We start from the raw sequence: 14,732 nt of genomic DNA, 5'->3' as shown, positions 1-14,732 counted from the left end.
TTTTCTGTTCACTCTTGCTAACAAAAGATTTACAGGTTGTCTAGTCGAACGGACGAGCTGGGAAGTTCATTGTAGTAACAGGAAGTAGAGATGGCCTTTGCCCAACCAATACCCATGCTCCCTTGCTTCCTCAGCAAAGAACCCTAATCACTGAGAACAGTGGTGTGGCCAACTATAAGACTATTTTCCTCAACATCCCTTGTAGGCATGTAACTAAATGCTGGCCAATGAGACACAGATAGAAGTTGCTGAGAGATACTTCCAGAATGTCTTCACAAAAGAATGATCCCTGAGGGACACCTTTTTTTCCCTTTCCTTCTTCCTGGGGCAAAGATGTGACGGCAGGAGCATGAGATCCACTTTAGGTCATGAGGTAACTGGGGGGATGCAAACAGCATGAGGAATGAGGGAAAACAATGACAGAAGGAGCCTGGGTCCCCGATGACCACAGAGCCATAGTACCAACCAGGGACTGGTTCCTTCTGGATTTCTTTCATGTAGATAGCAATAACCCATGATCTATTTCTGTTGTTTTGGGTTTTCTGGTATATGCAGCTGAATGTAATCCTTACTTATACATAACATTTAAAGGTGGATGGCATTCTGATAATGTGAAAATAGGCATGCACAAGGTTATTCTTGCCACACTGTTGTAATCACAAAATATTGGAAACAATCTAGGGGCACCTGAGTGGCTCAGTCGGTTGAGCGTCCGACTCAATTTCAGCTCAAAGTCACGATCTCACAGTTCACGAGGTTGAACCCCATGTCTGGCTCTGCACTGAGCACAGAGCCTGCTTGGGATGGTCTCTCTCTCCTTCTTTCTGCCCTCCTCCATTTATGTGTGTGTGCACGCACTCTCTCTCTCCCCAGAAATAAAAAATAAATAAATAAAAATATTGGAAACAATCTAAGTATACACATTCAGGAGACTGGTTGAATAATTGTGGTACTATCCACTCCGTGGAGTTCTATTTGGGGGTGATTTCCATGACCTATTGCTCAATCAGGATGCTACCTTTTGTGTAGGAAAGGAGGGGGGAAAAGAAAATACTTGTGCATAGGGAAAACCAACCGCTAGAAGGATAAAACAGAAAATGAGATTGGTTAGAAGGAAGTGCGTGCGAACAGGATTGAAAAAAGAAAGGATGGGAGGAAGTAAAGTCTCTCTAATATGGTTTTTAGTATCATTCAGACTTGGGGAATCACGAGAGTATCTCATGTACTCAAAAAAAATAATAAAAGAGGAGTAAAACTATCAAGGTTGGGGGAAATCTCAAAATGAGATACAAGTGAAAACAAATGAACTGAATTATATTTCAAATGAAACACGTTACCATGCTAAAGGGAGGGGCAGGGAGAGCAGACCCCTGTGACTTGGGGACGGGCCACAGGGCTCCATGTGAATCTTCAGCTCCTGAGAGCTGGCTACTGATTTGTACCCGTATGGGTTAGCCATTCTGAAAATACGTACTGTTTATTCTGGGATTGCGGAAATAAGGAAATAAGTTGTGCAGAGCGGGGGCCAGGTTTCTTGCTAAGAGACAGGGGGTTACATGTGTAGAAAGTCAAGTATCTAATGACCTCTTCTGGGCTGGATTCGCATTGGAGATATCAATTTATGTATATGTATATTCATGTGAATTACATGTGTACTTGAATAAATATACATATGGTAGATATAAGCTTGTAAATATGTACTGTAGAATACACAAATATTTTATGTTAATATTTATATTTACATAGATGTTACTTGCATAAATATAGATATATCTCTAGTTATAAATATAGGCTGTAAATATAGAGATATGTATAATATAGATATACGCCTACATTTATACAAGTATTTATCTTATACTTGCACATCTATATTGAAATGAGACAGAGAGAGAAATACGGTGAAATGTTTACATTTGGGGCATCTGGGTGAAAGGTTTATGGGAATCCATTATGCAAATCTTGCAGTTTTTCGCCACATTTAGAAGTATGTCGAAATCAAAAACATTAAAAGAAAGAAACCAAAGCGGATGGCTCATTAGAGTTGGTTGTGAGGCCAGGAACCCAGTCTGTCTGGCCCTGGTTGGTACTATCTCTTTCCCTGAAGCCTTCTTACCTCTTAGCGTGGTTCAGGTCAACACTGGACAAATGGGTTTCCTAAACCCCTTCTCATTCATCTACGGGACAGTTCTCTGACATGGGTATCAGAAGAGGGAAAGAGGAGGAGGTACCCTCTGTGAGAATATGACTTCTGGAGCAGTAGATAGGAGACCTCTCTCTGGGTCCTGGTGGTGTCAAGGGCAGGGGGCTGGCCCAGCCTTGGAGGGTACCTCTGTTCTGCTGTCTTCCTCAATTACCCACTGCTTCTTCTGTCTTCCTTAAACACCTGCAGGAAGACTTTTCAGTGTAATATAACCCCCCCCATTGACCCTCCCCTTGTATCTTGGGTTGGGCTAGTTCTTTCGTACCCCTCTTGTGCTCCCATATGTCACTTCTCAAGAGTTTTTACAGTAACTCAACAATGGATTCTGAAGTCAACAGTAATTCACAATGGCCAAGGAAAGACAGAAATGAGCTCCTTCTCTCCTCTGCCATCCTTCCCCTAATTATTAGTTCGTAAGTACGTATCAGAGCACCTGCCTGTGATGCATAACTGATGAGTAGTTTGGCAACGGGATCAGGCAGAGAACTGGGTTCGGAACTTCACTCTGCCCCCTTAGACCTCAGTCCCCCACCTGCAGAGAGGGCATGAGATGAGGGCTTTGACCTTAGTGAGTGGCTTTGAGGATTGAACAAGATAAGCATGTAGATGCTTATCATGGTGCTCAACAAATGTTAGATAGTACTTGTCACCATTGCAGAGTGCGTGGTCGTGATTTCGTGCAGCAGGACAAAGGATAAACCATTGAGAGGGCCACATTGCTTTCTGCAACAGGGGCCCATCTTGCCTGGAATTGCATTGAATCCTTGAATGTATCTGATAGCATGGTGGGCTCGCCTGGTAGAGACACGGGTTTCATCCACTTGGTGACCAGCTTTACCCAACGTTGCCACAGAGTACAAGCCGGGGCTCCCTGCCCTGGTCCTGGGGAGTGTCATGGAGGCCTCCATCTTCCCTGCACACAGACTGCATCGCTACACTCCAATTTCTGGAAACCATCTTCTCCCATCGCCTCTCCTCAGTTGGTGTTAGGCAGTAGGAGTTTGCTGTTATGGGAGGGAAAGCCATCTGTTTTGTGAGGGGGGAAAAGGCACCAGACTTTAGCAGCCCCCTGGGGTCTCCCTTCAAATACTGTCCCGTGGGATCCAGTTCCTGTGGTAAGGATATGGGGACAATTCAGGCAGCTTGCCATATAAGAAAGTTCCAGAAGATAATTATTGAAGTTGCAAAAGCTTTTTATTCTTTAGGGGAGGTAAACTTATATGCATTTTCAGCAGGACTTCGTGTGCCAAAACTTAGAACAAAAATTCACACTCCATTACCAGTCTTAGATGAAAAAATTCAAAGCTCTTTATGTCACATCCATTTCTTCCTTCTTCTTGTACTTGCTTATTTGTGTTTGTGTGTGTGCATGCGTGTGCGTGCACACAGATGCATGTTGGAACATTTTGGGGAACGTCTGTAAATAGTACGTTTCTGTGTTGGCCAGTGGGGCATATCCAATGACTTTCTTGAGGTATCACTAACACGAATTGTAATTCATATACTTGAACTGTACAGGGTTCAGTTGTACTCACAGAGTTGGGCAACTATCACTGCCATCAATTTCAGAACACATTCATCCCTCCACAAAGGATCCTTGTCCCCATTAGCAGTCACTCTGTATTTCTTCCCAGCTGGAACAATCCTAGGAAATCAGTTTCTGTTTCTATAGATTTGCCTATCCTGACCTGAATATTTCACATAAATGAGATCATACAATATGTAATCATGGCTGCCTTCTATCACTTAGCATAATTTTCCAGGTTCATCCATACTGCAGCACATGTAAGTACTTCACTCCTTTTAATGGCTAGATATGATTCCATTTATGGACAGACCACATGTTGTTTATCCATTCATCAGGTGATGGACATTTGGGTTGTTTCCACTTTTTGGCTGTTAAGAATAACGCTGCTTATGGAGACTCATGAGGATGTGTGTTTTCATTTCTCTAGAGTCTATCACTAGAAATGGAATTTTGGGTCATAGAAAGACTATGTTTAACTTTTTGAATTACTGTCAATCTGCTTTTCAAAGGGGTTGCTCTTTGTTGCAGTTTCTCTAGGTCTTCACCAACACTTGTTATTATTTGACTCTTTGATTATAGGTGTCCCCATGGGCATGGAGTGACATCTCACTGTGGATCTGATGTGCATTTCTCTGATTATCAGTTATGTTGAGCATCTTTTCATGTGCATATTGGTCATTTATATATCATTTTTGGAGAAATGTCTATTCAGATATTTTGCCTATTTTTAAGTTGGGTTATCTTTCTTTTATTATTGAGTTGTAATTGGTTTTTAAAGTATTTTCTAGATACAATTCCCTTATCAAATATATAATTCACAAATATTAAACCCCCTCCATTCTATTGGCTATTTACTTTTTTGATGGTGTCCTTTGTAGCGTAGTGTTACATTTTGATGGAGTCAAATTTATCTGTTTTCTTCTTTTGTTACTTGTGTTTTTGGAGTCACGTCTAAGAAGGCTTTGCCATACCAAAGTCATAAAGATTTATGTCTGTATTTTCTTCTAAGAATTTTATAGTTCTAGCTCTTACAGTTAAGTCCATAATACATTTTCTGAAGACTTTTTAGTTTTTAAGTAATCTCTGTACCCAATGTGGGGCTCAAACCTGCAACCTCAAGATCGAGAGTTACATGCTCCGCCAACGGAGCGAGTGAGGCACTGCCTATGGTACACATGTTGAGCTGATTTTTGTATATGGAATAAGAAAGGGATTTAACTTTATTCTTTTGTAGGTGGATATCCAGTTGTTTCTGTCCTGAAAATACAGAAATAACTCCATGCTGGTTGGTAAACAGTGCTGCCCTGAGTTCTCCAAGTGCCCCCCCTTCTGCTCTGGCTCTTCCCTGGGACCTCCCAGACGTCCCTGTCCCCATGACTCGCAGCTGACCTGTCAATGCCTGGCACAGCAGGAAGCCTAGGGACCCTGCCAGTTCTGATGCCTGTGAGGTCCCAGGTGTTAAATAGTTTGAATGTCACACCTACGTGTTGGCATCATGACACATTCTCAGGGATGGCAATACTAATATCGACACAGAGCAGTCTTATAAGTTGCTATTAATAATCCTGTAGTATAGCTCCAGGAAGTGTTGCAGGAGCAAAGAGAAATGCCAGTGTTCCGTAACTCTCCCGCCAGCGAGAACAAGAACAAGAACAAGAACAGATCCTGACTCAAAATAAGCTTAGCAGTTGCTTGAAAGCCTGTGAGCCAAAGACCTCAGAGGCTTCAAGGAAAGAACATCCCACTGTGGTTTCTCCCCAGGCAGACGTGTAGCCCATCTTTGGCTCCCATCCCAAAGGTCTCATCTGAGGACCCTTATCTCCATGGGTTCCTCCAGGAGGGGCTCCCTGATTCTCCCTCGGCAGAACGAATTTGACCATCCACAATTTTTCGTGATGAAGAGTCCTCTTTCCTGGACCAGCCGAATGGTCAAGGCAGCTTCCTTAGAAGCTCCTGACTGACAGACCTGTCTACCCTAGCTGTGGCGTCTCCTACTCCCCGGTCACAGCTTGCTGCTGACAGAGAGGGACTCTGCTCACCCATCAGATGGGCTCTGTCTCTGCCCGCCTTGCACTGCCCCGCCCCTCTCTCCTGCAGTGTCTTTGTCCCACATTGCTGGATAATTATATTTTTTGGCAGTGGCCCTTCCGCGTGCTGCGGAGCAAGCGGTTGAGCCTATGGCCTTTTCCCAAGTACTATTTCCAGCCAGGCCATGCCACCTTTTCTTCTGCCGTGTTCCAGGACACGAAAGGTCAGGAGCCTTGCTGGGAGGACCGACCCCGGTGTGGAGATCTCCTGGCCTGGCTGTTAGGCGGACAATAAAGGAGCATCTTAGAAAGTCAGTGAGGGCATATGCAGGGTGCCCCAGCCTTGTCTGACCTCACAAACAGTCCCAACTGCGCCTTAATATTTGGGAGCTTGGGAGGGGCTGGTATATATTGAGGTTGCTCAGGAATGGCAGGGAGAGGACACAGGACAACCACAAATGGAATGACTGTTGCCTTCAAACCATATTCTCATGTTGATTTTGCATGAGGACAAGTCCCTGTCACATGGCAGACCTGAACCAAGGGTAGCTCTTACCATCTTTATTTTTTAAAAGTTTTTTAAACATTTATTTATTTTTGAGAGACAGGATGTGAGCAGGAGAGGGGCAGAACAAAAGGGAGACACAGAATCTGAAGCGGGTTCCAGGCTCTGAGCTGTCAGCACAGAGTCTGATGCAGGGGCTCAAACTCACGATGCAAACCGAAGTCAGATGCATAACCAGCTGAGCCCCCAGGTGGTAAGGCTCCGTTCTTACCAACTTTTAAAATGATTATATTCCAGTGCTCACTTCGGCAGCACATGTACGAAAATGCTATGATTATGCTTTATAATGAACTGTGCTTAAACTCGTTATATTTTATAATTATTAAAATGTTTTTATAAATTGATATTTATAATGAGATGATTTAATAATTCTTATTTTATAAAACATTTGCAAAATATTTCCCTAGCGACCTAAAGGAAGTGAGGAAAAACCTACGTGTATCACAGCAGTGCAAAGCAGCAAGACAGTTCCAGAATATTTGCCAAATGCTCACTAATCTGAGGTCCTGGGATGCACCCAGAACCAAGAGAATCCTCAGCGCAAAGCTGCATCCCTCAGTTCAGGTTCAAGTGTAAGAGGGGAGGAGGGGTAAAGGAATGATGGAGAGAAAGGCGGATGCCAAGCTCTAAAGTTCTACCAACTTTAAGCAAAACATGGGTCCCCAGGAGGTCCCTCAGGCCAACCCCATTTTTATGTCTTTTGTTGCCTCCCACTGAGATTGGGATCTAGCTCTTGTTGACCCATGTCCCCATATTTCTTTTTTTTTCTTTTCTGAGAAAGAGAGAGAGAGAGAGAGAGAGAGAGAGAGAGAGAGAGAGAGAGAGAGAGAGAGAGAGAGAGAATGGGGAAAGGCAGAGAGAGAGACTCCCAAGCAGGCTCCACACTGGCAGTGCAGAGCCCAACATGAGGATCGAACTCATGAACTTTGAGATCAAGACCTGAGATGAAATGAAGAGTCAGAAGCTTAACCGAATGAGCCACTCAGGTGTCCCCCTCCACCCCAGGTTTCTTGAATCATGTCACTAGACCTCCACCAGTACCCAGAAGTGTCCCAGGTGGTATTAGGGCCACAGGACCCATGGGGGCTCTGAATTATCCTTTCTATCTGAAAACCTTTTTATAAAAAGCTACTTTATAATAAGACAAAAAGGCAAATGTCATGAGGTAAGATGCAAAGCCCTACTCTTAAACAAGACCAAAAATGAGACCTAAGAAAATGTGCACTCTTGTGCTCCACTTTGCATCTGATTTCAGATTCTTCAGGTGTTTTCAGTCAGCTCTTTTCTAAGGAATATTCAGGTGGGGAAGCTCCAGAGTTTGGGGCATGACCCATGCGTGATCAGATGCCATCTGCTGGGCCAGGAAGGGCTGACGTGATCTGCCTTCATGCAGTCACCAGCCTGCAAGCCTGGACTCTGGTGAAGAGGCCGACTGCTCTCCCTTCTCACTTGCCTCCCACACCTCTTCACAGACCTTCCTTCCCTCTCCCCTCCCGAACCTTTTCCTGCCCCTCCCACATGTTGCACGGTAAGCTTGAAGTGATTGTGTCGGCCCTTTCTATGAAGGTAACACCTTCACTTTCTTCAAGGAATTCCTCTTCCTGCCACACCCCTGGCCTTTGTGATTGGCCCAGCCACAAACACGTGACCCAGTTGAGCCAATCAGAGCTCTTCCTTGGGATTTTACAACTGAAACTCATAGAAACCATTTCTTTTTCCCTTTGAATCTCCAGCTCTAAGGCCATGGGCACAGAGTGAATGATGACTATGTACCTGCCACTTGGAGAAGTCTGAGAAGAAGGGCAACACTGAAGCAGAAATAAAATAAACAAAAAAAGAAAGAAAGAAAATGCTGAAATAAAAAAAGAAAGTCCTGATGCTTTCAAGTCCTTGGTCTTTGTGAGGATTTAATGAGTTAATACAAGTGTTGAGCTCATAGCATGTAATAAATAAATACTAGATATTATTATTATTATTATTATTCCACTCTTGTCTCCTCAACTTACATGAACTAAAAAAGATTTTTTTAGAAAAGACTGTTGCACTGGGTTTCTATCTCTGACACCCAGGCACCCAGCCTCTCAGGATCTCAAGAACATCTTTTCTTAGAAAGAAAAGCAGGTGCTAAATTCAGTTGACACAGAAGTGTCAATGACTGTCGTGGCCAGGCTCCAAGAGGGCCCCACTGATCTTTGCATTCTGATAATCATCCCCTTTAATAGCCCCCCCCATACTGAAGAGGGCTGATTAGTGTAACTTCAGTAGGATATTGCAGAGAAATGATAAAGTGTGACTTCCGAAGCTAGGTCAAAAAAAAAAAAAAAAGGCTGTGCCTTCTGTCTCGCTCTCTCTGGGGTCGCTTGCTCTGGGAGCAGATGGCTGCCATGTTTTAGACACTCAAGCAGTCCCGTGGACAGATTCATGTGGCAAGGGTCTGGGAATTGCTGCCCACAGTTGTGTGAGCAAGCCATCTTGGAATTAGACGGGCAGACCCCATCAGGCTTCCAGACCATTCCAGCCCTGTCTGAACTCTTGACCCCACAAGAAACCTCAAGCCAGAACTACTTGGGTAAGCTTCTCTTGAAATTTGGATGCGCAGAACGTGCTAATTTCATACCACTCTTTTGGGGTGATTTGTTACGCAGCAGTAGATAACGAACACACACCTGCATGTGGTCTCTCCCTTCTCTTCAGGAGATGAACCCAAGCTTCGTGGACATCAGCTATGAGACACGCTGCAAGAAATCAGCTCCGATCAACAAAGCCCACATTTTCTCTGTGCATATACCCCCAGGCTGTGAAATATCTGGAAGGCTTATGGGCAGAGGCTGTGGCCACTAGGAGCCCAGCGTCACTCACAGCCAACCGTGAACATGTTTAAAGATCTGCGGGGGGGGGGGGGAAATGTGTCTTCCGTCCTGGTAACTTCAGCTGCAGGTCAACATGGGCACCTTCTCCCTGGACCTTTCTTGTTCCTTCCCGTCCTCCTCCCTGCCCTGGTCTCCTTCCTGCATCCTCCATCCTGCCCCTTTCATGGAGGTCCAAGTCTCAGAGATGGTTCAGGAACATTCCATTCTGGAAGGGCCACATGTTTCACTGAAGAACACATGGACTGGTGCTTCTCACACTTCAATACACCCACACATCACATAGGGAATCCTCAGAAGATGCGGATTCCGATTCAGTGGCTCTGGCAGTGGCCTGAGAGTCTACATTTATAACAGGCTTCCCAGGTCAGGGAGCACACGCTCAGTAGAAAGATCTGGAAGGCACACTAGCCTTTCTTTTGCTAACATGGATGGCCTCTTGCAGCAAAACGCTGGTGTGTAACTCTACAGAAAGCCCCTTTCCACCAGGACAGAAGATGAGAAGGAATTGAACAAGTGGATGGAGATCCTTGCCTTGTCTTGTACTCATTTAAAAATCTTTAAATTTATTTTTATTTATTTAAAAAATTTTTCTCAATGTTTATTTTTGACAGGAAATGACAGAAACAGAGCATGAGTGGGGCTACAGAATCTGAAGCAGGCTCCAGGCTCTGACCTGTCAGCACAGAGCCCGACGTGGAGATCCAACTCATGAACCGCAAGATCGTGACCTGAGCTGAAGTCAGATGCTTAACTGACTGAGCCACTCAGGGGCCCCCCAAAATTTTAATTTAAAGGCCACAGAGGCAGGGTTATCCCTGTGACACAGCCACTCACATGCCCTCTCACGTCACTGGCTTTGTGGCAGCAACGGCACGCTGAAGAGAGAGGTGGCGCACTGGGGCTCGATAGGGTCATGGCCCATCCAAGACAGGTTCAGGCCCAAGGGTATCTGGTAGGCAGGTGGGGCAGGAGCAAAGCGGTGTCACAGTGGCCAGACTCTCCACCCCAAATTTCGCTGTAGGAGCGAGGGGCAGACTCCAGAGCTCACGAGCACCCTGATCAGAATGCAGGTTCTACCCCCTATTGGTCTCATTGAGGGTCTGAGTTTGGGTGTCCCTATCTAGAAAACAGAGACAATCATACCGATTGCCCAAGGTAGGTGGGATAATTAATACAAATAACATTTGTAAATGTATTAGGTAATTCATATGCACGATGCAAATCCTTATGCATGGCACATTGTCCCAAATGCAAATTAGCTCATTTAATCCTCTCAATAGGCAGTGAGGGCAGTGAAATTATAATCGTTCTTTCTGTTTTATGAGGGAGCAAAGCTCAGAGAGGTGCAGTCAGTGGCTCAGGGTCACACAGCTGGGGAGCGCTGGATCTGGGCTTGGATCCAAGGCAATGTGATTGCAAGGCCCACCCTAAGGGGCAGGTCCCCCCCATACAGGCACTCGAGGACTCTCCGGGGGTGTCAGGGAATGAATGAATGAATGCTGTAACATCCAGAGGAGTTGCTTTTTGTCTGTCTGTCTGTCTCTGTCTCACACACATTCTCACGTACTTCAGTTATTTAAAAACAAGACAAAAAAAAAAGGTGTTTGAAGCGCTGACACATGCACAGGGTTCAAAAGGAGCAAAAGGATAGAGACTGAAAAATATTCCTCCTGTCCTTGACCCTCTGTTGCCCTGGGTCTTTCCTTGAGGCGACCATACCAGCTCCTTATACAAACTAATGTATATTACCCTTTTCATTCAGACAGGAGCATCCCCTATGGAATGTTCTGGAATGTTCTGCCTGGTACCAGAAGAGTCTCTGAAGCTGAACTTCTCTTTAAGCCTTAATTTCTTCACTGGGTCCCCCTTCGGGTGAACATTAACTAAAATTCACAGAAAGCGGTTAGTGCAGTGAATGGTCAGGCCTATCAAATAGTAAGCCCTGAACTCCATTTCATTTGTTTTATTATATTTTATTTATTTTTTAATTTTTTAGGTTTATTTATTTCTTTTGAGACAGAGAGAGAGTACAAGTGGGGGAGGGGCAGAGAGAGAGAGGCAGGAAGAGAGAGAATCCAAGCATGCTCTGTGCTGTCGTTGCAGAGCCCGATTTGGGGCTGGAGCTCACAAAACTATGAGATCGTGACCTGAGCCAGAGTCAGACACTTAACCTACTGAGCCACACAGGGGCCCCCACTGATTTTATTTTTTGAAACAAGGTAAAGGGAATAGGAGGTGAAATAGCCTCCATTCTGGCCACTGAGGCCAACACCCCGCTCTTGAGGGTGGGGAGACTTCCCGTTGGTGTTTGTATTCACATAGTGAGCCATGCTCCAAAGACAAGAAGGGAGGGAGGGAGGAAGGAGCAAAGAGAAACACTGACAACAAAAACTGCAAAGACTCTCCAAAAAATAAAAACAAAGGTTCCCATGCACTTTGCGGACCTCACCAGCACGGAGGCGGTCACCGTCTGGCCTCAGACACTTTTCCTCAACACCCCTGCGTCAAGTCCAGCAAAGTGGGGCAGAGAAGAGGAATAAGTTGGGTTAGTTCACACGGAGCCTCCAGATTCCGTGCTGCAGTGATAAATAATGTACGAAGCCCAAAAAACACAGCCCCGTTAAGTCTGGGCCTCTCATTCCTGAGGTGTGAGGAAAGGGAAGCGGGGCGTTCATCCTGTTAAATTTGTAGAGCGACACATTCCGGGGGACTTGGGGAGGGAGCCCAGGTGGCCTGGGCCCCAGGTGGCCTGCCAGGCTGCCCTGGACCTCCCCACTCTGGGGCCTCAGGCTGGCAAGACTGTCCTGGGCCCGCAATTTGGGCATGTGGTGCCTGTCTCTTGCTATCATTAATTCATTTCTCCCCTCCTGGCCATCAACATCCCATTTAAAAACAAACAAACAAACAAAAAAACCAAACCCCATAACATTAAAATCATAGTAACGTCATTTTAATTGACACACGATTTTATCACCGTTCAAAAGATGTTTTCAAATGACCTCTGGAAACTCCCGCTGTCTACGAATTATCAGAAAAAGAGAAAGAGAGGAAAGAGAGAGAGAGAGAAAGCAGGAAAGGAAAAAAAAAAAAGGCCACAAGAGGCAGGGAGGCACTGCTTTGTCAGGGAGAAGAAAATAAAGAGAAATCAGCCCAGCTTCAAAGGGCGCATTTCCATAATTGCCCTGTAACTTTAGCAAAATAAATCTGAGCGGCTGGGAAAAGCACAATCTCTCAGATGAGTGAACTCCAAAGGCCCCGGAGGGCTGTGGGCCCACTTGTTAGTGGCCTGGAGCAGTGGGAGAATGCAGGGCTGGCCACCGGCACAAAAGCCATGAAATCGCAGCCTTCCAGCCCTGGATGGGCCCGGCACCCCTGAGTCAGACCTTCCCCTGCCTTTGTCTCCTTCCAGCTCCCTGACACGGGACGCACACCCACGCACATGGGCGTGCACACACACACACGGGCATGCACACGCACACGGGCACTCTGGGGTAAAAGGAGCAAGACAATAAATAGACACATTTAAGCACGGGGAAGGCTGGCAGCAGTTAAGAGGTGGCGATAATTATGAGGCAAAACCGCAGGAGCTGGGCTTTCATCTGTGAGAACGTTCCCGTAACCTGCTCCTGATATAAATATCCAGGGAGAAAGGCCCCAACTTTCCAGACACACATCCTCTTTGGAGATGACTCTCTCTCTCCCTCTCTCTCTCTCTCTCTCTCCTGAGACGGCCTCACCTCCAGCGGCTCAGGGTGTTGAAAATCACTTTTCTTTTTCTCAGGCTGGCAAAGTGTCCTATGTATGCCTTCTTATCCCCGTAGTACCCCCACCCCAATTTTGCAAAAGCAAAAAGCGGCCCCGCTTACTATCCTCCTTTAACATTTCTCTCCACAGAGCTGTGGTTTCTGGGAGAAAATACCTGCTGTGATCGCCCTCAGACACCTCTTTGCTCCTCAAGTTCTAGGTTCTTCAACCACGGCGTTACGGACCTTCTGGACCTCATAATTCTGTGCCATCGGGGCTGGCCTGTGCCTCGTGGGACAGCATCCTTGGTGTTCGCGGCATCCCTGGTCCCCACCCATGAGATTCCAGTGGCACCCTGCCCCAGGCGTGACAGTGGGACATGTCCCCACACTTGGCCTTATGCCCTGGGAAAGCAGGGATCGCCCAGTGGAGACACACTGTTCTGTCTTAGGACCTCTTCCCCATCTTGCGCTGGGCGCTCACCCCCTCCACCCTCAGGGAGAGATGCCGTGGGCAGGGGGGTGTTCCATTTGAACAATCAAGATGGTCTTTGGAGGGGCTGGAGCCTAAAGCTGGGCTGGCCATGCAATAGAAGGACGTTTCCAGTGGGATCCGTTGGCTGGCTGGCTGCTCTGACAGTGGCACCTCAGGATCGAGAGGCAGCATCTGGAGAGGTTAGGGCCCCCTCCGTTTATGCCTCGTACCTGACAACCTTGGCCTGGAGCCGATTTGGCTGATCCAATCCCCGGGAAGGTGGAGCCCCGGGTCGGGATGACACTTTCCTCCACTCGAGCTGGAGTTATCTCCGGCCACAAACAAAATGGGTGCAAACCTGTGACTGTCCTTGTTCGTTTGGTAGAGGTAGAGGGTATGATACAGGAAGACAGAGCACATTTCTCGAAGGATACAAATAATCGGGCCCAAGGCCGGAGTTCCTGATGGAAAGTTTCAACATATGAGCGAAGATATCTGACCTCGGATTCCCATCCAAGCCTTCGATCCCTGCTGCTTCCCTTCCACACCTCAGGCTTGAGACAGTGGACCCTCCAGGCGGCCTGGAGACCACCAACCCCGTAAGCATAGGCGAGGCCCTGCTCTCTCCTCGCTCCTCACCTGGGGCAGAGAAGTGGCCGGAGCGCCCTGCCCTCTCCAGAAAGCCTCTGCTGCGCTCGCTTTTCCATACTACCCTCTGCCTGGACCCCATGTCTCCCTCCCTGTATTTCAGTGAAAATAAATTCAATTGGAAACCGTGAATGGGGCCATCACTTAGGGAGATAATTTTATTCTCTTCTGGCTCACTGGCCCGGTGATGCACCCCTACCTCCAGCTCCATGCAGATAATGAAGAAAGCGGTGACATACACTCCTTCCTCTGACCTAACTGATTATCCCCACACACCTTGGTGCGCTTCGCATAACCAGCGGCGACAGCAGGACCCCTTCCGGGCAGAGTGATTGACATATTTTATTTCTAATTGAAGCTTAATCAGGACCCAGGATAAGATAGCCATGTATTCTCTCTTCTCTCTGGTTTCCTTCTCTCTCTCTCTCTCTCTCTCTCTCTCTCTCTCTCTCTCTCTCTCTTTCTCTCTCTGTGAGCCCTTCTCTTCCAGCTTCCTTTTTCTTTTTAAAATTTGAGGGCCACACAAAAAAGGATGGAGGGAGGCCGTGCCTAGGGTCCCTGAAAAGAGGGAGAGGAGAGGATGATTAAGGGAGGAGGACCAAGGACCAGCGCCCTGGTGAGCGGGGAGGCCATGTGAAGGCCTGTGTGTTCTGTAGGACAGACAGGGTACACACAC

At 46.6% G+C, this 14,732-nt stretch overlaps 1 long non-coding RNA gene across 1 annotated transcript in view; it reads left to right on the top strand.

The window, feature by feature from the left end:
- LOC115280527 overlaps positions 1-8,071 on the top strand; it is a 72,603-nt gene extending 64,532 nt beyond the window's left edge. The window contains exon 3 of the long non-coding RNA XR_003903824.1: positions 8,054-8,071. This is a non-coding gene — a long non-coding RNA (uncharacterized LOC115280527). The remainder of the gene's footprint in view (positions 1-8,053) is intronic.
- Positions 8,072-14,732: the final 6,661 nt, after the last annotated feature.

This window comes from Suricata suricatta, chromosome 16, assembly GCF_006229205.1.
Source record: "Suricata suricatta isolate VVHF042 chromosome 16, meerkat_22Aug2017_6uvM2_HiC, whole genome shotgun sequence".
Taxonomy (NCBI): Eukaryota; Metazoa; Chordata; class Mammalia; order Carnivora; family Herpestidae; genus Suricata; species Suricata suricatta.
Note: the sequence above shows the minus strand (reverse complement) of the source record. Positions and strands in the feature narration are given on the sequence as shown.